The following is a 26,617-nucleotide window of genomic DNA, read 5'->3' as shown; positions in this document are numbered from 1 at the left end:
CGGAGGTTTTGATTAGGTCAGGGTTCAGCTACAGTGCCAAAGAAGCAGGGGATGAATGAACAAACAGGACAGTTATTAAAATAAAAAAGAAGATCAAAGACTGGATGGTTATTTTTGTTGCACAGACATACTCCTATAATGTGCACGGTTTGAGTGAGTTTGTGCTGCCACGGCCCAGACTGCAGCAGCAGCAAAATGTTTCATTGAATTAGATCGAAACCGAGCCTTCGTATTGTTTTACAAGACCAACCTTGACAGCAAAGAGATGAGAGACTCTGAACAGACAGCACTATCAAAACAGAGATGAAACTGCTTTCTGCCCCAGTTCTTCTGCTTCCAAGCCACACTGATTCTGCTTGTAGACAAAGAATTCAATATTGGATGCGCTCGCAGGCTCAGACCAGAGCTGCAAGCCGAGGTGTTTCATGCTACACTGCACTCTCCTGATTTTACCATTATAGAAATATGTAAATAGCCCTCCACAGGCTGTGCAACTCTGGGATTGGAGAGCTCTAATTGGGAACATGACAGGGATGTCAAGAGTGTTGGATGAATTTTTAAGGGGCTGAAAAAAAAGATAATGGCATTATTCAAAGTCCCACGAGGTTGTTTTGTTTGGCAGATTCATGCTAGATGCACTTTGAGCTTCATTGTTTATTGAACAGCTAAAATTCATCCATTTGGTAAACGAGGCATAAACAATTCATGAGTCATTAAAAACATAGGTTGGACAAGTAAAGGGTACTTTATCTAGAAACAGAAGGAAACAAAAAAAAGCACTAGAGGAACAGTAGGAAGCACTTTGATATTTCTCAATCGGCTGAGGGTCGGACTCTGGTCAGGTATCTGGTGGAGGCTGAAGACCCTGAGGGGACAGAGCATGTGTGAGTCATATGATCCAAGCTTTCGGCCTTCACACAGACAGACCAAAGTGGATTGGAAACAAAGGCCTGCAGTGTACTATTTCTGCTGAGGCATGAGCGTGAGGAATTCTCCATTAATCTGTTTCATCTTGTTTTATGAAGCTGTTACACCAAACAGTGTTACGTGTGAGATGTGTGAGCTGCGTTGTTTCTCAGAGTCCCCCCTCTAGGAGCCCCATGCCTGTTCTCACGGTATCAGTGCTGCTGCTGAGGCACATGTGTACTTGACTAACACAGTATGTACAGTGAAATACATTGATATCTGTAGTGGCCCAGCAATGAGAAGCAAACACTGGAGAAAAATGTTGTTAAAAAAAACCTTTACATGCCATGCTGCTAATCAGTGTTTCAAACATTATAACAGCTTCAAAAGTCAACATATAATTGGTCTTAGCATGACTACAGATCTAAGAGTCTTGACTCGTGCACGGTTGTTCTTTGAGACAAATGCTAACATGCTCACAATGACAACGGACAGTTCACCCTCTTAGATCATTTTGCACTAAACTCAAAGTACAGAGAAAAAAAAGGCGGTCGTACCATAAAACATGCTTTTGAAATGGAGTTGGTTTAACAGTCTGTTCATTTGTAAAAACCTCTGGGAGAAGAGACGATTTTAATTTGAATAATTCACGGAAAATGAGTTGATCTACCTTTTTATAATGAACTTTGTAAACACCACAAGGTAATGCTGGACGTCAGGCTGAAACCAACTTGTTTTCTACTTCTCGCAGCTTGTAGTAAAAGGTTGCATAGCACACATAGCACATGCACAAGCGGCTGTCAAAACAGAGATGAGTTCTGCTTCGCCACATTAGTTTACTGTACCATCACATTGGACAGACTACCAAAAAAGGAAAAAATGTTCAAATATTGTTAGCAACAGAAAAAGTGACAGATTTTTAGAAATATGTACGCAGAAATCTAGCTCTACTTTTAATTAGGTAGTTGTATATGTCAGGTTCATCCACTTTAAATCCACTTTTCCTGATGGAGTCTGACAGGGCTGTCAATCGCTATTTCTTTATTTCTTTCTATATAATCATTCTGATGGTTGTTTAGCAATGACATGACATAATCGTTTGTTTGACTGGCCATAAAATGTGGGCCTATAATAGTTAAAAAGCAATATAGTCTTCTTGTTTTATTTTTTTTACCATTAAATTGGCAAAGACCTTTGAATTTGCATTTACTACAAGTCAAATTAGAGGGACTACTTTCACCCAAAAAAGGGTACAGGGGCAAATCACCCAAATGGGCTGCTCTCACCTAAAAGACAAACAGAAATTGTGACTTGATGATGACATGGAAAAGTCAGAGTATCACCAAAGTTATCAGTTTCTGAGGAGTTTCACGGCCATCCATGTGAATCAGCTATTGGTGCTAGAGGACATCACTCAGGTTATTAGGATTCATCCTCTGAGGAACGAATGAATCTCTGTTTTCGAGATATTTCACAAAAAAGCCTCATGCTGACTTTTCTCTGCTTTGCATGAGCAGCAGCCTCCTCTCAGTGATTATGAAATAAACAGTCTTGTCTTGTGCAAACCTCACGGGCTCCCGAGGGCGAGGACTTTTTTTAGAATATACACTTGAGCACACAGATCTACACACGCACAAACACACAGCTGCAACAGTACACACACACACATATACTTTGCATATTGTGTAAGAAGACAATAAACTAGACCACAAACATGAAGCCCAGAAAATGTTCAGCTTTAATCTTATGCAGTTCCACCCACCCCAGCAGAATGAAGTAGACTCCAATGGGAACCCACTGGGGATGAGGAGAGGCTGCAGCACATTTGCACGTTTCATTTCAGCTGGAAATCATATTAGCATTGCGGGCTGCCGAAGCCTAGAGTTGAAATGAACCATGGAGACGATTTAAAGGAGAAAGGGATTGAGAAAAGAAGTGCTGTGATGGTGAACTGGGAGGATGTGGGGCTCAATATGGCAGGGCGGGAAGTGGTGGAGCTCATATTCAGTGGCTGAAACAACAGGAGATGAAGATTACTGGACGGAGTGGAGTGGGATTAGGGAGAACAAAAGGAGCAAAGGTAGCTGACAATCTGGAGGGAGAGATGAGCAGGAGGGGAAGCATGAGGCCCAGGATGAGGATGAGGAGGAGGAGGTGTGGGGGTTACGTACTTGGCATTGGCGCAGGAAATAAATTGGTATGTTGTACGCTGAGAAGGAGAGGTCAGGTGGAGTTCAGCAGTGACAGGGCTCCTGAATCTCCTCCTCGGGCAGGAGGGCCGGCCGAACATCAAAGACAGAAAGTGATGCTGTGGAGGCTGCCTTCTCAGGTTATAGTTTAAAGCTGCAGTTTGTTTGAAAGTGACAATAAAAGCCACGTTTCTACCTGCATATTTGAGCTGTTTATAATTATATATCATAGTATAGATGAAGTCACACATGTGATAAAAATGTAAAGTATCCACTTTAATGAGTCATAAAATGAGCAAAAGAATCACTCTGACTGACTCAAACTGACAATTTTCTTCAAACACTCAAGTATTTTGCTTTTACATGTGAGTCTGCAGTAAAAATTTGACAAGAAATGAGGGGATAAGGTCTCCTGGAAGTCCCAGACCAGGAGCATTAAAATTCATGGTCAGTATCTTGGCGCACTCCCATTTTTTATTCTATGACCATTATAAATTATTCTGATATATTTCAAGATGTTCCTAAAACATTAAAGCTCTACTTTCTTTTCTTTTACCTTTTAAAGCTTTGGATCACATGCAAACAAACAAAAAATAAATCTGATTTATTAAATGAACACACTCATGAACACACACACCTGCAGGATGTCCAGATGTTCAGGTAACTCCATATGGATTAACATTACCGCAGCAGCTGCACATTTTGATTGGCAGGGGGAGGTTTGTGCCTTGAAACCTTGTGAAAATCAATCCATACATTCCTCAAACAAATTAGGTAATTCAGGCATTCATTCAGCTCCTCTTTCATGGGTGAATCAGGCAGGTGGCCGTCCATTGTGGCTGGAAGAGAATAACTCATATTGTGTTTCCAGGGTGGCTGAGTGGACAGGAGGTGGTGGGCGGGAAGTGAGTTCAAAGCAGGACAGAGCTGATAAGGAACTCACCTGCAGCCAGCTGCTCTCGTGTTTTTAGACACAGTTGGATAATCAAATTTAACCTCATCAAAGAAATATGTGGCTGATTTATTTTTTTTATGTCAGCATTATGCCTTTGTTCAAATGGGCAATGTGTCCTTTAAATTCAAATCTAAAGTGTCTACATCACCAGATTTGCATGTGTTTGGACCGTGTGAGGAACAACATGCAAACTCCACACAAAAGAAAAGACAATACTTGTCTTACTTATCGTGAGGAAAGAGTAAGTAACCACTGAGACACCAGTGTTTTCCAGTATTTTTGGTTTCTTTTAGGCAGAATCTGAGCCCTACAGTCCCTTAAATGCACCCCCTCAACAATCTAAGACACTGGTTCCAACGTAGGGGTCTGGACCCCCCAAGGCAACCCAAAACAGATTCGAGGGAGTCACAAGATGATATAGAGTAGGAGGAAGAAGTAACAAACTTTTTTTTTTACACTGATACTTTCCCCAAGTCAGGGTTTTAAACATCCTTTAGATGAAAATGAAAAGTCACTCTGTGTCTAACTCTCAGCTTATGTGCACAGTATATAAATAAATATTGAAATATTAATTTGTTTTAACGGGTCACAAGCCGGGACCACTTTGGCAACCACTGGTCTATGACATGAATGTAAAAGCAGTACAAAGAACATTAACAGATAACACAACACTGAAATGAAACAAGCAAACACCATGGGAGGTATTTCAGAAACCAGTTGGATGTTTTTTCAACAACAAGTTAAACAGCTGCCAACGATGTATACAAATTAAAAATAATAAATGTTGGCAAAACATTGCCTGTAAAATAAAACAGTGCATCCCCAAAAGACTTTATATTTGCCTGACTAGACCCCCCCTGATGAATGGGGCCCAAAGGAGCCACATGGCATATGCCTCAGCAGCTAAATACACTCAGCTTTAAACAGATGGTTACAAATCAGCTCTGTGTCCCAAATTGCTCCATTATTCTCTCCCGATCAGAGCTAAAAGTTTCATTAGAGTACTAATAATGTAAGCTAAGAGTGGCTCTATATTTAGAATAAAAACATTTAGCAGAATATCAAACTGCTTTAACCAATATGGAGAATAAGAGTTGTGAATGTCGTAAATACAGACAGCTGTTGCATGTTTTTTTTTGTGGTTATGATTACGTTACTTATGATCAAAAACTAACGAGCTGACAGCTCGACAACACAAGACGTATCAGCCAGCTAATATTGTAAGATGATATTTATTTTTGCAAAGCTTTATTTTATAGATTACCTGATTTTACTCAGGTTTAACGAGAGATTTGGTTCAATGTATTGTATCATTTGGAACAAGATCTATTCTGCATGGTACGCCTTGTCTGTAATCTAAGTGAGGGTTAAGATTGGAAGAGTGAGATGAGGTAAAACATTGAGATGATGTCCTACGGATGAAGCGACAAAGTTACACAGAGAACCTGTCCCCATGATTTTGTTTGACCTGCAGCCCGAAAGTATTTTAATTAAGTAAAATCCAAGTTAATATAATAAGAGTAACCAGCGTACAATATTAGTTGCTACTCCAGCAGCAACAAGAGCAGCTCAGCGTCTGTCTTTCAGCCTTTTATTCCACAAAGCTCTCACCAAAGACTAAAAGTCAGCCTCAGATTTACTCATGCACTCTTCCCTCTCTTCACCTCTGCCATGCTTTGGACTCTGCTGAGCCACACTTGCCCGGCCTCTGTTTCGACACAACACCAGCATTTTCAGCGACCCTGTGCTGCAAACACTAACACAGCACTTCCAGTGCTCTGAGCTCACAGTCCGGCTAACAAACTGAGCTCACAGTAGCTAACAGCGGCTATAGTTAGAGGCAGTTTACTTTACTGTCCATCAGGAAACTCTGTAAATATGAGGAGCAGCCGGAGGACATCAGATGAAAAAAAAACAGCAAACATTTTCTCCATAAAATATGATCCAGTCTCACCAAAATCAGTGAAATAGTTGTGTGTGATTTAGAGTTATGAACTATGTTTTTATTTCAAAATGCTTCAAATAATAACTCTATTATTTATAACACATACAAAGTCATGCACACAAACATCTGCTACAGGATTAACTTCATCGGTAGTCGCAGCACCCCCTTGCGGACCCCCCCTTGCCCTTCCTTCCCCGGACCTAAACCCTCACTGTTGTGGATCAGTAGTCGAGCCCCTGCTGGAGCAGAGAGTCAGCCCGCCCCGCAGAGCCAGCAGACCGGGCTCTGTCGGTGCCTGTACCAAACACACTCATCCTGGGGAGCAGCGGTGGAGCAGCAGCGGATGTTCCGAGCTGTTGTGGACTTGCAAGAATCTGCAAGAGCAGATTGTTTTGTGTTGGCTAGTTGCTGTTGTTAGAAAAAAGTTGTTAGTGTCGCGGATGCATTCACTGTTGCGGGAAACACTGCGGGCTGGAACATCTTGATTGAGGTGAGTGTGTAACGCAGCGTGCAACAGTGATTTTAGGAGGAAAGTATGTATTTCTGTGCAGTTATCCTTCAACATGAAGGCTCAGCAAAGTTGCTGGCATTGTTTCTGATCACAGTCAAGAATGAGAGTAACTTCTTTCATGATGCTGGTGCTAATTTGTGCAAGATTACCCCCCCAAAACAAGTAGCTCAGCTATAGGGCTGCATGGCTTAGTCTACATGATTCATTGGTTATTGATACTTTGACTTGCCTGAGTGATTAAAGTGCTTGAGCTTAATCTGCAGTTGATCCAGCTGACTTAGTTTCCCCATCAGTTTCTTGCAGTGAATTCAGATTTTTCATGTTTTGTTTTTTTTCCACAAGAAGTTGTCTGTGTCTGTTTGTGAAGAGAGAAAAAAGAGGTATGAGAGGTATGAGGGAGAGAAACTCTCTGTTATCTCCATCCAGCTGTTTTTAGTGATTTTGGTTCAACTGGTACACACACACACACACACACACACACACACACACACACACACAGTCCACTTTTCTTGTTTAGCCACTTCTCTCTCTTGATATCTGAGAGGATGAAGGGAATGTAATGAAAAGCAAAGGTCACTCAAAGAGAGAGAGAGACCTTAGCACCATTTGTTTTATGCTCTCAAGGCCTACTTTAATATATGGATTAGTTAGTAGTTGAACTGGAAACGCCCAGGGTCTTATTGGACCATAAATAATCCCCACAGGACCACATACATAAATGCCGAAGGAGCAGCAGCATGCCTGAGATCCTCTCCATCTCCTTCTCATCTGTGGTGAACACCCTCCCTGCAGCTGAGTGATGGTTTGGACGTCATGGTGTCACAGCTATGAGACTTTATGAGACTGTTTGCTGAATGCAAACATTAAGACACATAAGTGAATGCACACTGCTGCCGACGTGGATTCTTAATTGTTTTTCCGCGCGCAAGCTTCTTCCTCTCCTGCACAGATGTTAACCAGCCACCTCTCTGGGAGACCCTATCATCATCCTGCCTCTGTTGTCACAGAACAGCAGGGGTGGGTGGAAGAGGAGGGAGGAAGGTGGTAGGACACATACAGAGAGAGAAGTGGGGGGATTTGGTGGTGGTGGTGGGAGGTGATAACCAAGCTGTCAGGCGACTAGGATTGGAGCACAAATGGAGGGCAGGTAGGGGGAGGAGGGGTGTGATGCTGAGATCATTTGTATCACATGGCTCCTTCACAGGACAAGAAGCCCTGAGGGGGGACGACCAAAGTCATGGTCAATGTGCTTTTGATAGCATGTAGTCCTAAAACACTTCTTTATTCTGCCTCCTCTCTGCATCTTTTTTCCGGCTTTTTGCTTCCACTGTCGAAACAAACCGCCCTCCCGTCATCTCCGTTCACGTTCACATTGAGTTGACAAATATGTGTGAGTGGAAAGTAGAACACAGCTAGAGGCACACAAGACACAAGACACGCCTACTGCTCGAAAAAAATGTAGCCTTTGCATCTTAATTCGCTCATTAGATAATCTCAGCTGAAAATAGCACATAAAAGTGCGCACATGGACACATCTGTGCGCTCGGGAGCACTCTTGCATAACAAGTTAAAGGAAAATCCTACATAGAGCGGCGTACAGTATATCCCGCATTAAACTCAGAGCAGTCTGATCCACACCTGTGATGCACAATTAGCAAAATGCCTTTCGAGCCATCTGGGGCTGCCATTTCATTTCGCTGCAGTGATGACGATGACGTTGAGCGGTGGATGTGATTAAAGACATGCAAGTAGCATGTAGGTATATTTAATTCGTTGTCATCCATCATGATGTAACGTAGACCTCGAAAGCCTTACACAACGGAAACTCCATGCTGCTCTAATTAAACACTGTAGGTACATTTGAGACAAACAAGGAAGTTTTGCTTTGCAGTAGCACTGAGCTTCCATGTGAAGAGAAAGAGAAAAGCACTGTTAAACTCCTTTTAGGAAATGAAGCACTCAAAGGAGTTCAACAGATATGTTTTCTTAGTTTTGACTTTCGTTTTCCTCCATTAAAAACCCATTTCAGCAGCACTCCACATTTCCAGCTCCTCTATTCAAGTGACGGCTTCTTTGAGTTTTTTTATTTTGGTCTTGTGTTGCCTGTCTGTTCACCAACAGTTGTTGGTTTATTTCTTGTTTAAATCTGTCCAGCTCTTCTTCCATATTCCACTTGAACTCCTCTTTGAATGATGCGTTTAATTCTAATTTGTGTACTCTGTTGTTTCGTCTCCTTCATCTTCCTTCACATTCGTTTCGCTTCAAGTTAGTCCTTCTTTTTCTTGCATCTTTCTCTTCTTTGCTATAGTTCCCCCCGCTCATACTCAATTAAAACTTCAATGCTTGTTTACTTCTTGAACTCTAATGTGCCATAATGCTCGGTTGCCTACCGGAAGTCGCCTCTAAAAACCTATGCCTGAAGTTAGGCTATGTATCTTTTTTTTTTTCTCCAGAGACAGTTTGTAGGAGTTAATGTTTGTGCTTCTGATTCCACTCAGCTGTGATGTGTCTAACAGCGGGTGCGTCATTGAGCTTTCCGTCACAGTTTCTCGCTGTCAGCCCATTAAAACAGGACAAGAGCAAGAGCACAGCAGGGGAGAGACAAGCTGTCAGTCAAACTCACACACACACAAACACACAAAGACTACCCTTGTATGGGAAAGTGTAATTAGTACCCGCCTGGGTTTTCTGTGACCTTTCTTTTCCTGCTTTTAAAGGCCCGTTCTGGACTGAAAGTGTAGCAACAACATCCCTAATGACTTTGCATATTCATGATTTTTTCATTTTTAAAGTCATTAACTGAGATATTACACAACAGATTAGATATTGTATGCTATGTAGGAAAGTTTACAATACACAGTATTTTGAAGCTGCAACTTTTTAACCACCAGCCGATGGATGTTATGTCATGCAAGTCAGTGTGGGGCGCACAATAGGCTGGCAAACTACAGTCGACAGTAAAACAAGTTCTCAGGAGTTGATTGAAATGAATCATGCACATGTGGTTCATTTGTAGATGCATTTTAATCCCCTTGCATTCCAGAGATTTTTACTGTGGCCAGAAATAAACAACACAACATTTACCATTCCTCTTGTAGAAAACATTAACAGAGTGGAGGACGAGGAGAATGTTTTTTTTCTTTTTTCCATCATGATAAATCATCTCTTAAAATGCTTTCGGAGTTGGTTGGTCCACATAGTTAAAGGAGAGACAAACTGTTGCCATAAACATGTTCCCACAAAGCAGATCTGCAAAGCTTGAGTCGTCTTTTGTTTGTTTGCATCAGTCTCATCTGTACAGCTTTGAAATCAGGTGGAAGAAACAGTGGCATGCATACATTCACATGTTCATTTACTTCATCTACTTAGTTTATTGGACTTGAATGTAGCTTCATTATTGACATTATACTCTATTTCTACAATACGAACCCAGTTTTCATACAGAGACATCTTGTTAAACATTGTTTGTTAAACCACATTTTTAAGTTTTGAATCTGTTTTAAATTAGAGCCTGTTATGAAACATCATCATCAGTCAGAAATGTGAAGTGTGTGTGTGTGTGTGTGTGTGTGTGTGTGTGTGTGTGTTTTGCCTTTGTTATAAATACTTCTTTTTTAAGCTCTGCCGTCTGGCTTTCCTTGATAGTTCACTAAATGAGAGCTGCATTTCTTCTGCATTTTTTTGTGTCCGATCTGAAAGTGAAATTATAGATTTCAAAACTTTTTAAGAGGCTGCAAATCAATATCATTTCATTTCCACTTTAAATATTGTGAGGCATCCGAAGTTTTGAAAGTTTAATTAGATTCTATGAGTTATTGATAGATCCACTCCCAGTAAAAATGTGTGAATTCCTACAGAAATGGAAATGTGGCCGGTGCGCAAAACTCCCGACAAGAAATGCGGTGATTGTTTCCAGCAACTGCATGAATGCATAAACATTGCAACAGAACATCTCAGCCTCTTTTTAAATTCCTTTCTTTAATTAATCTATTGGTTATTTGAAACCATGGCAAAAAATGAGACTTAAAAGTTAAAGGCAGACATGAAAGCCAGATGAGCTATTTCAGGCTCTTTGTTAATCTCTTAAATCTCTCAAAATGAATGAATGAAGTGTTTACACACTGACATTTTAAGCCCAGGTTATTCAGACTCTTAACATTATGCAGGCTGGCTACTAATAGAAAAAACATTTCATTAGGTGAGTGATTGCAGCAGAGGCTGTCATTTGTTCACTGATGATAATAACCAGGTCTGTGCAGTGCAATCAAACTCAAATGTAGTCATCTCTGCTATGAATAGAAAAAGCTAAGAACGAAGGAAATGTGTACAGAGGAGGCTTTGATGATTATGAAGCTCCTTGCCTGCAACATTTCAATTAAACAACACCTGACAACTAACTATGTGCAGACAGCGTATCCATCAAGCTACAGGAGGTCAGGTCAGGTTTGACTTCTGCAGAGATTTTAAGTGACTCTAATGTTAAACTAAGCGAGGCTGCAGCGTCATGTCTCTGTGGATGGGATTGTTGGTCGTGACTGAAATATCTCCAAATGTGGCACAGATACAGTATTCACGGTGCCAAGAGGATGAATCCTCAGGACTTTGTTGATCCCTTTAGCGCAATGATGAGGTTGATATTGTTGGTTTTGTGTGGAGTATCTCAACACATATTCAGTGGCTTGAACAATACTTAGTATATGTTATGCATGCTAACACAATAACAAAACACTATAACTGCTAACCATTCATATGTTTGCTTTGTCATTACATGCTGATATTAGCATTAAGCTCACAGACCCATTAGTATGGCTTATCTAATTAGTCAGGACTAATATAGAGCTATAGGAGCTCACCAAGACATCTGCCCTGCCTTTTCATCAGCCCCATGGTGTGGCTGTGAACCACTTCTGTCCTCGGCCTGTCATTACCGCCTTTGACTTTTACAGACTTCAGAAACACCCAAAAGCTTGAACATGCATGCTTGCCTGTCTATTATCATGCTTGTGCAAAAGCTTTTTTTGAACATGAAAGGAGACTCGAGATGTGTTTTCTTTGACTAAGTAGATTGCAGGTCAATTAAACTGCTGTTGGTATCTGATAGCTGAGATGGCAGCCAGTGATGGCCTCTGAAATCCCTTACAGTCTGTAAGAAGAGACAAAATCAATGCAGAGTGGAGTAAGTCTACGTATAATGGACATTAGTGGGCAGAGCTCTGGCACATATCACATTAGGACCGGGAGTGCTGAAGACTGCCAACTGCTCCAAACATCCATTAGTAGGCCAATCAAACTGTGTTTGCTCAACACTCGTATATTTGTTCACTGCGCCCGAAAATACTATAAAGAAACCTCTCCTACTCCCTGAAATTGCAGTTTAAAGTCCTCATTATGTTCCAAAAAGTAAATATCAGCCTGTACTGTGTGCAAATCATGACCACCACCACCATAACTAACATGGGAAACGTTTTCCTCCATCTTAGCGCAGCACTGCTTTTCTCCCTTTCTCTATCACGGAGAAGTTAAAGTGGCCTCATATGTCACAAAGCGTCACTTCGCTGTTGTCAGGAGGTTGATGTATGAGATACCGAAATGGCCAATGCTGAAACAGCAGACCACACACGGACACACACAGATACACACACACACACACACACACACACACACACACAAACACAAGATTGATGGATGTACACAAGTATTAGGTACAGAAATTGGGGCTCATTGCCCGTTAGCAGATAAACGGTTTTAGACCTGCAGCTGCGACAATTAGATGATTTTATTGGCAGCAGTTTCGTCTTGTTACTTTGGTGTCCTCAAACTGTTTAGTCAAGAGACATTTTTCTCCCTGTAGCCTGAGAAATCTTCTGCCGAGGTTGAGCTCTTCACATGACTAACAACGCCCGGTGTCCCTACAATTGTGAGCGCGCAATTGATTAAGCTGTTTGTAGATTTGCCTCTATTGGAAACCTGATTTGTACCAGCAAAGGAAGCAAAACATGAATTATTGATCCAGTTTAAAAAGCTCATTGGTCCCAGCTGGTTTGATTTGGCTGTGGTTTCCTCAGGATTTTTATAGAGGGGCCTCTCAGACATGATTTTGTCTATATAAACTACTACACATCTTTTTTACTCAGTCCTGTCTAAAACAACCACTTCAGCAGAATTGAATCAGTGCAGCATGTCGCAGCGGGGCACCTCTAAGCTAATAGCATAAGCAAAGATGTGTTGACACCCAGTTGTTTAGACATGTGTCTGATTTATAGATTAGATTTCCTCCACCCTCTTGGCCAGCTCCATCCCGTTTATGTGTGTGCGCGCATTTTGTTCTGCAAATTGAAGCCAGCTCGGAGGATGCATCTGCCAGATGACCCCTCGGCAGAATGCGTACCACACGGCGCACCTCCCCCTTTCTGCGTCAGCTGACTAGCTTGGGTAAACTGTGGTCGGCTTGTTTTGGGGAAGCGAAGAGTAAATGAGGAAGGGGGGGGGTCGGGCGAGAGGGGCTGGGAAGTTTTAACCATAAGAGAGTGTTTACATCATGACCCCAGCAGATCTCTGCATACCGTACTCTCAGTGGTGAAACTATGGCATTGATCCCTCCTTTTTAATTGCCGGCAGATGTTTCCCCCCTCATCGGCCATGCCTCCATCTCTTCTTTTCTCATACACACATGTTGAGCCCTGATGTTCCCAGAATTCTTCCGGGAACCTCTGGGATGCTGTCCCAGCCGTGGTCTTGGTAACATAACTCCCACCACCCTCTCGTCCGAGCCAACCCTCATCCCTCTGTGGTCCCGTCGCACGTGGATTGCCAGGACTCAGCTGGCCTGGAAGCTGTCCTTCTGCTTATGAAACATTTGGCAAATTCTAAACATAGTTGCAGTTTATGAAGTGATGCTGTCACTGGTTTTAGCTCAGTTTCAGCCGGCCTCAGACTGACGGAGCCGAATGTTGTAGGTGTTTTGTGCCTTTGTGTCACTGTGTCTTTGTCTGCTCTGCATTATCCTGCACAGAATTGGTTATGGAGGATTGTGTCCATCTGCGGGAGTGAGATTTCTTGGAAATGAGACACACAGTACGGATAAAAAGATGAAGGATGGGGGTTTGTCTTCTGGCTCATCAGCAGAAAAGTGAAATCAAGTCCTCAGCATGGGATATACAGTGTGTGTGCCTCTGTGTGCATGGCCTGCTGAATTTTAAAGTACCAGACAATGAGTCCAGTGTGATTCTTTCACATGCACTTCGTCCTCAAGCCTCTCAGGATCCCTCTGCGAGCTGACATTCAAAAGATGTATTGTCCAAATAAGCCTTTGATATTCATATTATTATTAACAGTCTGGATCAGTGTGAAGCTCGCTGTGTTTGGGGTCTTGGTGCTCCCCCTCCTTCTTGGGCCCAGACTGAGGGCAGACAGAAGTAGGTCAAAGTTTAGTGGAGCGTCCTGTCTAAGCAGGAGGATTTGAGAGGTGGAGGGAGGTTAATAAACTATTTACTGACGCCCTGTAATCCATTCTGATGCATTAAAAAAATGATCTCCCATAGCTTGCTCATATAGACAGATTGACCTCTCTGTCTTCTAGAAAAAAAGAAAGTCATCTGCACCAATAACCATTTATTAACGTTGTATTTTAACTGAAGGATTGATGGCTCGTTATAAAGTAAAAAAAAACTCATTAGAACTCATTAATGAAGGCAATAGAACCAGACTGATGAACAGATTATTGAGCAAAGAAACTGCAGCACAGAAATGCCAAAGATGAGTTTATGACACACTAAGAATGTCATCGCACTGCACAGGAAGATTTATGTATATATCTTCAACTGTATGTATATAGTATATATGATTATACCTCTTTACATCCGTCCAGGGCCCACTTGTAGAGGTGTGCACCCCATGTGCAGGCTCAGGCCTTGCTGCAGCGGCCCAGAGTTTGATTCTGACCTGACCACAGTGGCATCACTGTCCCGCATGGTTACAGGTGCAGAAACCCATCAGTGATGCTGTGTGTAGAATTAGGGTAAAACAAACCTTCAACCAGAGAGGGCAGCAAAACACTGCTTTTCAGCTTGATATTAAGTTATTTTTTATTAAATATTCCAAACAAAGTGACCCTTTGCTAAATTATGGTAAATTGAAATATTCTTTTTATTCATGTGGCATATTACCAATCAATAAAGAGTTCATATGTCATTACATTTAATAAATTAATGACAGCTGTGATGGGTTCATGATGGCTAAAACATTTTATTTAGACAAGACTAAAATTCTATGCACCCATGGTAAAAATTTAATTTCTGCACAAATGTTGTCATGTTTGAACAAAGTGGCAACCGCAGTGGCTTAAAGTTATGTAATATTAACAGCATGGACGCTTTGTTTGGCAGGTGATTGCCATTATAGATGGCTTGTTTGAGCACCCAGGCATCATGTCCACCAATGATTCATGTCTTTGCCAATTTTTCAGATTAGCCATAAGGCAGGACCATTGGCAGGAGGCCAACATGGCAGTGGCCAGCACCATAGATTTTGACTTTCAAATAGCTCTTAAGAAACCTCTGGGTGACGTCACATATTCTTTAGACTGTCATTGGTTTGAACGGGTTTCGGTTGGTCGAAATGCAATCTAGGAACCATCCATGGAATCATCTGACAGAGATTTAGCTTTTTATTGCATTCATGTGCTGATGTCTGTTTGCAGAGATTAGCTAAAATGTGAGATTCTTGTTATTTTTGTGTCTCAAGTTGCTAATCAAACTATAAAGAATGGCCGGGCACATGGAAGAGTCCTGGCCTAGATATCCATTATCTGGATATCCGGTTTCACAGGAAGCCCTGAAACACTGACAGTTACCCCCAAAAGCTGAACTGTCAGTGGCTCTGTGATGCTGTACACAAAGACGCCTGCTGTCCTTGTTGACCCTTTCAGACAAAACATACCTCTTCAGATTACAATGTCTGGGCGTCTGTGCGAGAGGTGACCAGCTTGAGGAGAGGTCAGACTGTCGGGTTAGTTAAGAAGAGAGGGGCTGGAGGGTGAGGGTCATGTGGGGGAAACTAAGCCTCGGAGTCCAAATCCAAAGTCTTGTATCATAAAGTTTGAAGACACAGTAGCTCCACTTTTAGTACACGAATGTCTGGCATCCGATAGTAGAAAGGATCTGGAATATTTATAGTCAGTGGAGTTTGTTGAACAGGATTATGTACCATTCCTTTTAGTCTGTCTCTCGCTGTCCTGGTTGGCTTGTGTTACAAAAGATAGTTTTAAAAAATCAGATGTTGTTGATATGAGGGTATGAAGTATAGCTGGAGGAAGGGATGCTTCTTAATTATTAAACAATGAATTATAGCTCATCTGCTGTGTGTCAAACTTCTGTTCTTTGCCAGCAGACCCGAATTTGCTGGTCTGCCGAGTTTAAAACGAAGCTCCAGTCTTCTGTCAAAGATTGAACATAGATTAAGGTGAAGACGGAGCGGTTCAGCGGGGTAGCTGCAGTGGGTGCAGGGATGAACGGATGAAATGAGGCCAGTGTCATCCTGCCTCATTTAATATGCAGGGCTGGGAGGGGATTAGCCTCGCTTACATAACTCCATCTCACCCGTCTCCCCCCTTAACTAGCCCATCTCCCCCTTATACCCCTCCCTCATGTTTTCCTCTTTTCTGAGAATACAAGATTGGTGCTGATTTGTTATTTGAGTCTTTTGGATATCTATCTTTGTTTTTAGCCCATCTTGTCCTTAGAACAAAAATCCTGAGAGACAAAAGACATCAGGAGACTGAAAATGGGGATTCAGAGGGACCGTGAGGAGAGGAGATGATTATGGTGAGGGCCAAAAATTAGAAAAGGGTGCATGAAGTTAGAGAAAATAGAAAGCTGTAAGAGAGAGAAAGGGTCATAAACGGTCTGCAGATGAAGCAAAAGGAAAAGAGGAAACGTGAGAAAAAAGGGGGAGTGTTGGAGGTGGATGAGTCTATTTATAGTTTATCCCTGCTGTTGGGTTAGACCGCCTGGCACAGCACAGCACAGCACAGCTCAGCATCCATGTCAGTCTTCATGTCAGTCTCCATTATCTCTAAACACACACAGACGCACAAATATAGAGTGCTGTATATACCCCGAGGGTGTGAATACAAGCTGTCACGGAAACATGGGTACGCTGACCTTTGCCACTGAAGTACGAGTAAATGTGGTGAAACGTGGCTGAAATCACACTTAAGAGAGTGGTGTGTTCAACTTTAAACAAAGTACATCTCCCTGATTTTACTTCTTAATCTCTGGAATAAATTAACTGTGCACCGTCTCCTACGTCCTTCAAGTTCTTTTTTTGTTCTAAGATCGCATTTGCATATCCGTGTTCTCATTTTCTCACATACATACAGTAGAGCTACAGGCACACGTGCAGGTGAATGCATGTGTTTCAGAGTAAGAAACGTGTTCCCTCGACTAACTGTGGGCTTCCCTTTTGGCTGACTGGGATGACATCAGTAGTGCTCTTGTTTATTGTACTTGCTGCGGGCAGACACGCACACACGCACGCACACTAATACACATTCACATGATCTAACTGAGTCACAGGCACAGGAAATATCTCTTGTTTTTAAAATGAATGTAGGAGGTGTTCAATGTTTCTGCAAATATCCTTTATAGTTTATTCATGTATTTACTGTAGCGGCGCTGGCTTAGGGTGATTTTGGTTTCATTTTCACGCTTATTGGTTCCCAGTTTTGGCTCTGCTTCAGAAAAACAGCATTATTTTCTTATGTTAGGTCAATAACAAGAAATCTGTCTCTGTCCATTTATATTTATTTGTGTTTTTCTGGGTTGAATATGCCTGAAACCAAATGGATTTTTTTTTTTTTTTTTATCGGCCGCTATGGGAAATGTTGCATGGGAAGTTATTAACGGAATGCTGTGAGGACTGGTCAGCTACTGTATAAGTTCCTGGATGATTCATGGAACAGTCTCAGGGTTGCACAGGACCTTGTTTGTTTCTGCTGTTTCTGCCCCCGGCTTACCCTGCTCCAATAACACACTGTGGCCGTGGCAGAGGACACACACATATACAGACACACATTCAAGAGCTCACATAAATAAAAGCATTCACAACACGGCCATGTGCAGGCGGCGCTCGCAGAGAGACAGACAATATGTATTTGCTCTCTTCACCACGTAATGGAAATCCTCTCAAGGCTTCAGATGTTCAAAGTGTTTCTTGTTCTCGTGTCATGAAGCTGTATTTGTTTTTCGCTCTTCTTCGCGTGTTGGTTACTGATCATAGTTGTACATTTGCTTTAGTACAAATTGACTTGAGTATTTCCAATTTATACATTGTACTTCTACTCCGCTGCATTTCAAAAGTTCTGCTTCTGCTTAGATTGATTTTCCATGAATATGAAATACACTATGTTGTCTTTTTTGACATTTTGTCTTGTGACCTTTTCATAAGAAAACTGTACTTAGTCTTTTGTCACATTTCAGATGTCTATGCATCATTAAGTCCTATCAAAGAGACATTTCGCTTTCAAACTTTTTAGATGGTTTCTGTTTAACTCTAGCCCTAACTGAGAGATAAAATAATCAATATTTCATAAAAACAGCTAAAAGAAAATGAATACACATTTGTGAAGCAGAACATTTCATCTTTCCAGCCATCATTAATCATCTCACGATCGATAATCATTTATCGTGTGACCTTTTAGAGGGGCCGGCTCTTCTCTTGTAAACTACCTAACTGTAAATGCAGTAGTTACACTACTAATAATACAGTATTGTAGTACATAACAGTATACTAAACTGTGTCCTGCTTAATGAGGACTTTTAATACTTGATTTATTTTTAATTGTTGTATTGTAAAGAGTACCTCTTCCACCACTCGTCTGTGAACGTCTTGGGAAAGCAACGAGCATCCCGTCGTAGTCATGGATGATGAAACATGAAAGAGACAAAAAAATTTCAATTTTCTACAGCCTGCATGAAGCGTGACAGCAGCAGCTCTCGTGCTGTATGTATCATTTTCCGCGTTAAAGTCCAGTTCACAGTTCAAGTACAACCAGATGCTGACAGGTGCTTCAGTGTATATGTGTGAAATATGTGCAGGTCAGTACCCCACAACCTATTGTGGCAATTTCCCCATGTACACTATGTTCCCACTCCTTTCAGCTGAGAAAGACAGCGTATGGAAATGTATCTGAAATAATAGAAGAAAGGCTAAAGACGGGGAGAATAATATGAGAGGAGACGAAGTGTGAGGAAGAAAGGAGATTATTCACGTCCTCCAGACAGACAAATTGTTAGAACAACAGTGGCAGGCTGATAGAGCTGCAGACAAAAGCAAAGACAAAGCTTTTGGCTCTGGCTGCGGCTGAAGCGCTGAAAAGGCAAATGAAAACTTTCCTGCAATCTTTTTTTTTTCTTTCCTCATTTGTTAATTTCCCTCTGCTCTCTTTATTTCCTCTGTGCAGTCTGCTTTTGCTCCCATGTCACAGAAGACTCTCATTAGTCATCAGCCGTCTGTGAACATGCAAGATCATCTGTTTTTTTTTTGGTCTAAGAAATTCATAGTGGTGGTTGATAGTGTGCGGCTGTGGATGAGCATCAACTGCTACTCTTTGGTTGGTTTACAGAGATAGATTTGACCCACCACATGCTGCTGCTGCTGCTACCTCCCCTCTCTTCTCGATCTCATGTCATCTCATCTCATCTGGCCACCAAAGACAACAACTTAGAGGAACATTATGGAGAAGATAGATTCACTTCAAGGAGGATTGCTACTGTACATGATGAGGCCATTTCCTCTGGCAGTGGTAGACGTACATTTACTATAGTACTGAACTTAAATTGATACAATTTGAAGTATTTTGAGTTTTTTCCATTTTAAAATTTACAAACAAATCTTGCACTTTTAATTTACTACATTTCTCTGACAGATATAATTGCTAGTTACTTTTTCAGATTTAAGATTACAGTGAAAAACATATGATGGGTTCACACATTGTGCAACACAATTGGCTTGTGATCCTTTGCAAAAAAAAGCTGCTGGGGTCTTGGTCTGTGTTGTAATTTATCTCCAAATTCCTCACATGGTTTCGTTTCAATAACTGACGCCCAAAGATGTAAAATGATCCAATATATTACAAAAGAAAGCAAAGAAAAGTAACAAAATACATATTTGTGTAGCAGAACCTTGTTCATTATTTCACAACCCCGCTTTATCTTGTGATCCTTTGGCGGAAAAAGGTCAAAATTTGTTCAGGAGGTTTTAAAATGAGTCATTGCTCCTATTATTTGTTGTAACAACAAGATTTCCTTGTACGTCAGATCAGTTCTAATTGAGAGCCATCAGCCATCATTACAGCTGCCAGACTCAGGCAGGCTGCCCTCTAGTGAAAAGTAGTGGATTTACATCAAGCCTGACCTGAGCTCCTTGATCAGAAGTGAAGACCAAACGAACAGGACTGGAGTTTAATATATACAGCAGATAGATCTATCAAAGCAGCACAGGCAAATGCAGTTCCCATTGTTGTTGTTTTTTCTTAACCTATAAGATGAATGGCCCTCATTAATCACGGCCATTTGTCTTCAGTTGTAAGTCTAGAGGTCAGTGATTAAACCTTGTTCTCTGTAACATAGCCAGCTCTCTCTCTCTCTATCTGTCGTTCCCTCCCTCACTCAGAGGATCAGGGGGAGAGTTGCATTTCGCTGCTTCTCTGCTCTGCTTTTCAAGGCTCTGATGTTGTCTGCCACCAAATCCCTGCTGAATAAACGTCAGAAATTGAAGCAGCAAATCATGTTTTATGTATGTGTGCTTACACAATGAAAGCAGGCTGGAAAGTGGGCCAAGCATCACACAGGGCATATTATGGCAACACAGCAGCTTTCTACTTTCTTGGAAAAAAAAAAAAAAACGACAGCGGCAGCCGCCGAAGTGCCGGGCACGGAGTACAATATGAGTGTTTGCTTAATGACAGCAAAAATGGAAAGAGATACATACCTGACTGCTCTATTCATAGAAAGTATTTTACTATTCCCATTGATTCTCTTCTGGTGTAGAAATGATGCTGTTGACTTGTCAGATCCATTATTGAACAGACATGTCTAGGAAGCTGTAATATGAAGATATATACTGTGAAGATATTTAGAATTTATAAAGCTGTATCACTTAAATATATCTGGTTGCATCAGGACTGCAACTATCTATTGTCGTCATTATCGACCCATCTTATTCTCTTGATTATTGATTAATATACAACAGTCAGGGTTGATATAGAGCACAGCAACACTGAGACTTTTAACCACGTGTATCGCTACACTTCGCAGGTATTATAAATTAGTTTAATTACCGGTTGTTATGTGTCTTAAATTGTAACAAAGATGAACATTTTTCCACTAATATCATTGGACTTTTGATGGATACTATAGCACAAACCTCCAGTTGTGCTCATTTGACATCAGCCGACATAGACGTAGACATGGGCTTTGAACTGCTTTCAGACTTGGCTCAAAAATATTAACGGTCTGTCGTAACATGAAGAAAAAGCTGGGAAGCTACTGCTCAGGAAATATTAATGTGTTGCTTGGCACTCCCAGTCTAGTTGTAGAAATGTTTGTGTTGGCCAAATTAATAAACAAACAAATCATAATCTGTTGTCACTTATTGTTGTAAATGAATAAATGGTGCTTGTATAAAAGCAATATCACATGAGAGGGAGTGATGTTGCACTGAATATCAGTACAGCTGTTATTATCTTTAGCATTCAGTCTGCGGCCTTGTGACGACCAAATCACAGCCACGTTGATATTCAGTACAACATCGCTCTCTCTCATGTGATATTGCTTAAATAGTTAACAACTAAAGTCTGCTCGACTTCAGATTTTGTCTGTCCAACAGTCCCCAAAATATTCATGAGACATTTGAGAAGCCACAACCAGAAATCTTTTGCAGTCTCTTCTTGAAAAATGACAGTCCACATTTTCTTATGATTAATTGTTTCAGTTTTACATTTGCTTATTGTGTGCAATGTTGCAAATCACAGAGAAGATTTTCTTCATCAATATTGTCAATCTGATGAAGTATTGTGATTTATATGGTACAGTATGTACTGCACTAGAAAAACAGATAGTCCTCTCTCGTTATTTTTTAGAGCGAAAGTAATTTTTGATATTAATCCATGAGTCCATTTATTTGTTCCGCTCAAATATGAAGAGTCACAGCTTTTCTCTGTTTTACTGTAAATTTAATAAATGTGGAAGACAAAACATCTCAAGATTTCACCTTCAATTGAAGGTCATTTCATAGTATATATAATAAAACAATAAGCGGCAGATTGATCAAAAAAGAAAATAATGTGTAATTGCACTCTATATGCACACTGTATTAATATATAAAATGAAACAACGCATTGTCCACCCCGTATGCGTGTTCACGTGTTTGTCGTTCTTTCAGGCCTGAGCTGAACATTTCTCTCTCTTGTTTCATTCTTCAAGAGTCACCTTGGCACAGATTTAGCCTTTTGTGTGACGGCAGCTACTTTCTCCTTCACCCTCCTTCCTCATCAGTACAGCGCTGAAACACAGCGGAGACCTGGAGTAACCTTATAACTGTAATGTTAGAAGCACTGTAATTAACAAAGTGAACCCAAAGCACGTGTGCTGCACAACCTTAATAACACCCTGAGCTGAAGTTAATACTGCAGCACCCTGTGGGAGTGTGACCCTAAATCATAGTGTCATTGTACAGTACTCACATAAAGCATAGGGACCCTGCAGTGGGGACATATGCTGCCATAGCAATGTAATCTATCCACCAGTGATCTAAAGGATTAAAAATCTCTATCTAATCTGCACCCATGGGTTCAGACCATCATACAGAGGTGAGATGTCATTTACTGTTGAGAGATAAAAACATGGAAAGGAGGTTTGACGTGTGAGTGTGTGTGTGTGTGTGTGAGACTGTGTGCATGTGCTTGTGAGCTCCTGCGGAGATCATTACAGTATCACAGGTCGTGTCCTTTGGCCTTTGAAGTGGATTTTTTGAAAATTAAAAGATTTAAAGCTGACCACAGTTAGATCTATGTGTGCATGTACTTGTGTATGTGTGTGCATACAGTACAGTGCATGTGCAAATCATAAATCTTTCCTTGATTGTTAGGCTGGCTGTAGGGTTGGCAGCGCTTCCAGTGAAAATATCTGAAATATCTCAACACTGGACGGATTGTTATGAAAAATTCGGACATTCATGGTTGTCAGAGAGTTAATCCTCCTGACTTTGTTGATCCCCTGACTTCTCAAAAGGGGTGGGGGCATCTGAATAAACTTAACCCCCACCCTGTTTTCACACTAATTCAACCCCTAAACGTCCTCTGTGTCCCTCAGGGAAGATCTTGACCATCTGTCTTACAGGAGGGACTCACTGTTTGCCTGTTTGGACAGACTGATATCTTTACGCCATGCTCAGCTTTATGGTGTTCACAGTAATAACTACAAGGCACGTGTCCATCAAACCAGACATCAAATGGCTGAAACACAAAAATCCCAGATCCTGATTTCCATTTTAATCAGTCGGCATAAAGCCTAACTGGACTTCATTCAGAAGTTTGTGAGATTTTCCCTTCACCAGCAGATGATTTAATTTCATGTTTGCTCCTTATTGATGTGATTTGAGCTTCCTAAAAACATCAGCTTCATCAGGAAACAAAAAGAGGAATCAATAATCATGTTTTATGTGATCATTTGTCAGAATTAAAGGGATTATATTGATTTAGTCTAAAAGGATACGCATTACGTTCTCTTTTCTAAATTAAATTAGCATTTTTGTATCATCCGTATCGCTGATGATGTTTGATGGATGATGGTAAATGCTGGAGAAAAGGATGAGCACACTGTTACATTTCTCTTCCTTGTCATCTGCAGTAATGTTATACAGAATTTGACAGATATACCCTCCATTTATATGATGTTTTAGCCACTGCTGATCAAAGTTTGACCCAAATAGACGATTTTCTGTTCAGCCAAAACACAAGCTTGCCTTGACAACACCTTTTGTATGAAGGAAAATCTGTCAGCGTGACTGTTCATATTCTTAACGTCTGTCTCTTTATGTCAATAGCTGTGAAAGAGCCCAGTCAGCATCTGTTAGTGGTTCCTGAAAGCAGCTCTAAGGCTCAGCCTGGCAGCCGGGCGACGTGGCAGGACTGACCCCTGCACTGAGACGCAGGGCCAAAATCAATAGTCGTATCGTATCACTTATCAGACTGTAACAAGCTGACTGATTACCTCATCGGCTGCTTGTGTGGAGAGTGGAGAGGTGGTGGGGAGGAAGAGAAAGAAGGAGTGAGATCAGACGATAAAAAAAGCATAAATGAAAAAGGGAGGCTGAATTAGCATTTCTGGGAAATGAAGATAAAACTCTTTGTGTACGAAGAGTGGAAAAAAACTCTGAATACCTCATCACTACAGTCTATACTGTGAGGTTTACATGATGTTTTTACACACAAGAATAATTTGAGAAAGAAAAAGAGTAGAAATGTGGATATGATGGGCAAACACGCACTTGTATGAGGCTCATACAACCAGGAAAACACAATTTAAGAACATTTAGGATATTGCATAATAACCAATATCAATATGTCACCAAGCTCTGTTGCCTTGTTTCTTGTATCCACTTTTTATGAGTTACAGTGAGGCCTTTGTTGGTTCTTTACACTTTGTAGCTTCCTTTAGAAGAAGGAGACAGTCTCACAAACGTGTTTACTGTGTGAAAGTATTTTCATTTAAATATTAGAATTTGGAGCGCCATGCATGTGGTTATATTTTTCATTTGCATTTGCTGGATGCTTGTTATTGGGACTGTCTCACAAGACTTAAGCATTAGATCTAATTCAACTGGTTCAACCAAAAAGTGCTGTTTATTGTCAAGTCTTGACTATCTGAAGTAGATCTAATTTGCAATTAATTATAGGTAAATTCAGACTTCAAACTATAAAAAAACATACCTGATCGAGCAACCACAACACTACATTATAAAACCTTTTGTCTCCTGAAAGATTTCATATTGTTTCAATAGTTTCTTTGTCCTTGATGTTGTTCTTATATTTAAATTAAGTCTAACAGGTTACTGCGGCTTCTCAAACCTCTTTTCCTCTTGTGTTACTGATTGTTTCTATGGAAATACGGCTCGTAGTTCAGTGATAGCCTGGGGGTAGGGTGGCTGAAAATAAGTCGATCTTTTCTGGGGGGTGGGTATCGGGGCATTTTGTGTCTTTATTTGGCAGCAGAATGAGGGGAAAGAGAGGTGAGGAATGGCATGCAACAAAGGAGTCTTGCAGTTCATGGTCAGCACCGTAACCACTGGTGATGATGCTACAGAGAATTATCACACAAATCTGCAACTCTACTCATCTTTACAGAGGTTTAGGTCATTGTTTAGATGTTCAGCCAGATCTTTACTGCTTTGGTTGAGTGTAATCTTGAGTCAACAGGTCAACATTAACAGTTTGTGTTTTCGTTCTGGACAGAGTGCACAAGAAGAGGCTGAGAGAGGAGAGAGGTACTGGAATGAGAGCTCCCTGTTTTCTCCCTGTCTCCCCCGGACCTCCAGGAGGCGTACACCGGGTGACACTCTGAGGTAAAGAACCACACAAAAAAAATAAAACACCCTCTGCAGACAAAATCCTTCTCTGGCGACGCTGACCTTCAGTATCTGCTGACTCAAGCGTCCCTTCTCCTCCTACCTCTCTTGTTCTTTCTCTCTTTCTCTCCCGCCCCTTCGCTGTTGTTCTCTCTTCTCTCTTGTCTTTCGGGGAGTCGGGGACATTGATTAGTGGTCTGACTTGGTGGTGTGGGCTCAGTTTAGAGTGACCCGCTGTGGTCACTTTGTCACACAGACACACACATTTATGGAAATGGGGGTCTTGGCCTCTGTCTTTGAAGTGTCCGGTTAGGGATTGGGTTTAGAGATGGATGGCAATTGGAGTGTGTCACACAGGGGGAGGAGGGAGTCGTGTAGGAGAAGATGAGGGGTTATGGGGTCAGGAATTTGCAGCTAAGCCTGTGTTTTTCCATAAGACAGCCGGGTGATAGCAAAGAAGTTAGGGATGTTGTGTGTGTCTGTTAACCTCTGTCATAAATCTAATTTTCTCTATACTCTGCAATTCAATCTTCTTTGGATACAAGAACATTTTTTATTTGTTTTTTCGGCCATTAGCAGCCACACAACATTGAATCCTTTAACTGACATTAGCTCCTTATCATTCCTATCAGCTCAAGGCTTCGCAGTGAAGGGCAGTGTTTGTAAGATATGTGGAGTGATAATAATGTGTGGTCAACAGAGCAGCAGCTGTCTTCCTCTCCTCTTTCCGCCGTCTCCATTACAGATCTGCTGTCTCCTCTGCTCTCCGTCTTGCCTCTAGTCCAGCTCAGCCTGTCCCAGCCCAGCTGTCCCCTTCCTTCATTAGCTGTCCCACAACGATACTCACCGCCTGCTGAGGCAAGGTCACTTTCAAAATACAAAGGCCTCATTATAAGTTCTTTTAGCACCTTATCTTCAGTTTATACTTACTGTTTCTTAAGCTGCACTAATTTATATTTTTGTGTTAACACTATATAATATAACTACATATAAGGAGGAACATTTGTTATGATGATTGCACAGATAATTATCATCAAATTCTGCAGTTCCCCTCAGCATTTTAGCATCTTTGAGCTTTTGTTTTGTTTTTTGGGGGCTGAAATTTTATTGTTTTCATTCAGTTTTATCCACTTATAGTTTGTTTGTTCCATTTCTGGTATTTGTCTTTAACTTCGTTCACTATCACTGGCTATGTCCATCAAGTCTGGAAATGCATGTCCACATTTATGACAGGGTCATGTAAGCATGGCCACCACCACATCCACCACAGATAACAGATCAAAAAAGACAGTTGTGTATTGCAGCTGTACATTAATGTTTAATGTTTCTATGGTGAAATATGGCTCATTTCTACTTTTCAAGTAAGCACACTTCACTTCATTGTTGCTCTTTGTGTGATTTGTGTGAGGTCAGTAGCTTAGCATTTACCAGCTGAAGACCAGATATTTCCTTTACAGGTCTGTAAAGACCAAAGGAGATTTATTTGA

General features: G+C 41.2%; 1 protein-coding gene across 2 annotated transcripts in view; it reads left to right on the top strand.

Annotated features, from left to right (window-relative positions):
• Nucleotides 1-6,209: 6,209 nt before the first annotated feature.
• Nucleotides 6,210-26,617, top strand: part of lzts2a (leucine zipper, putative tumor suppressor 2a) — a 39,951-nt gene continuing 19,543 nt past the window's right edge. Inside the window, exons 1-2 of one of the 2 annotated variants that reach the window (XM_019267977.2) lie at nt 6,210-6,485; nt 25,018-25,127. The gene's annotated coding sequence lies outside the window, so the exon portion shown is untranslated. The remainder of the gene's footprint in view (nt 6,486-25,017; nt 25,128-26,617) is intronic. The other variant, XM_019267976.2, reaches the window with a different exon arrangement.

This window comes from Larimichthys crocea, chromosome III (assembly GCF_000972845.2).
Source record: "Larimichthys crocea isolate SSNF chromosome III, L_crocea_2.0, whole genome shotgun sequence".
Lineage (NCBI taxonomy): Eukaryota > Metazoa > Chordata > Actinopteri > Sciaenidae > Larimichthys > Larimichthys crocea.
Note: the sequence above shows the minus strand (reverse complement) of the source record. Positions and strands in the feature narration are given on the sequence as shown.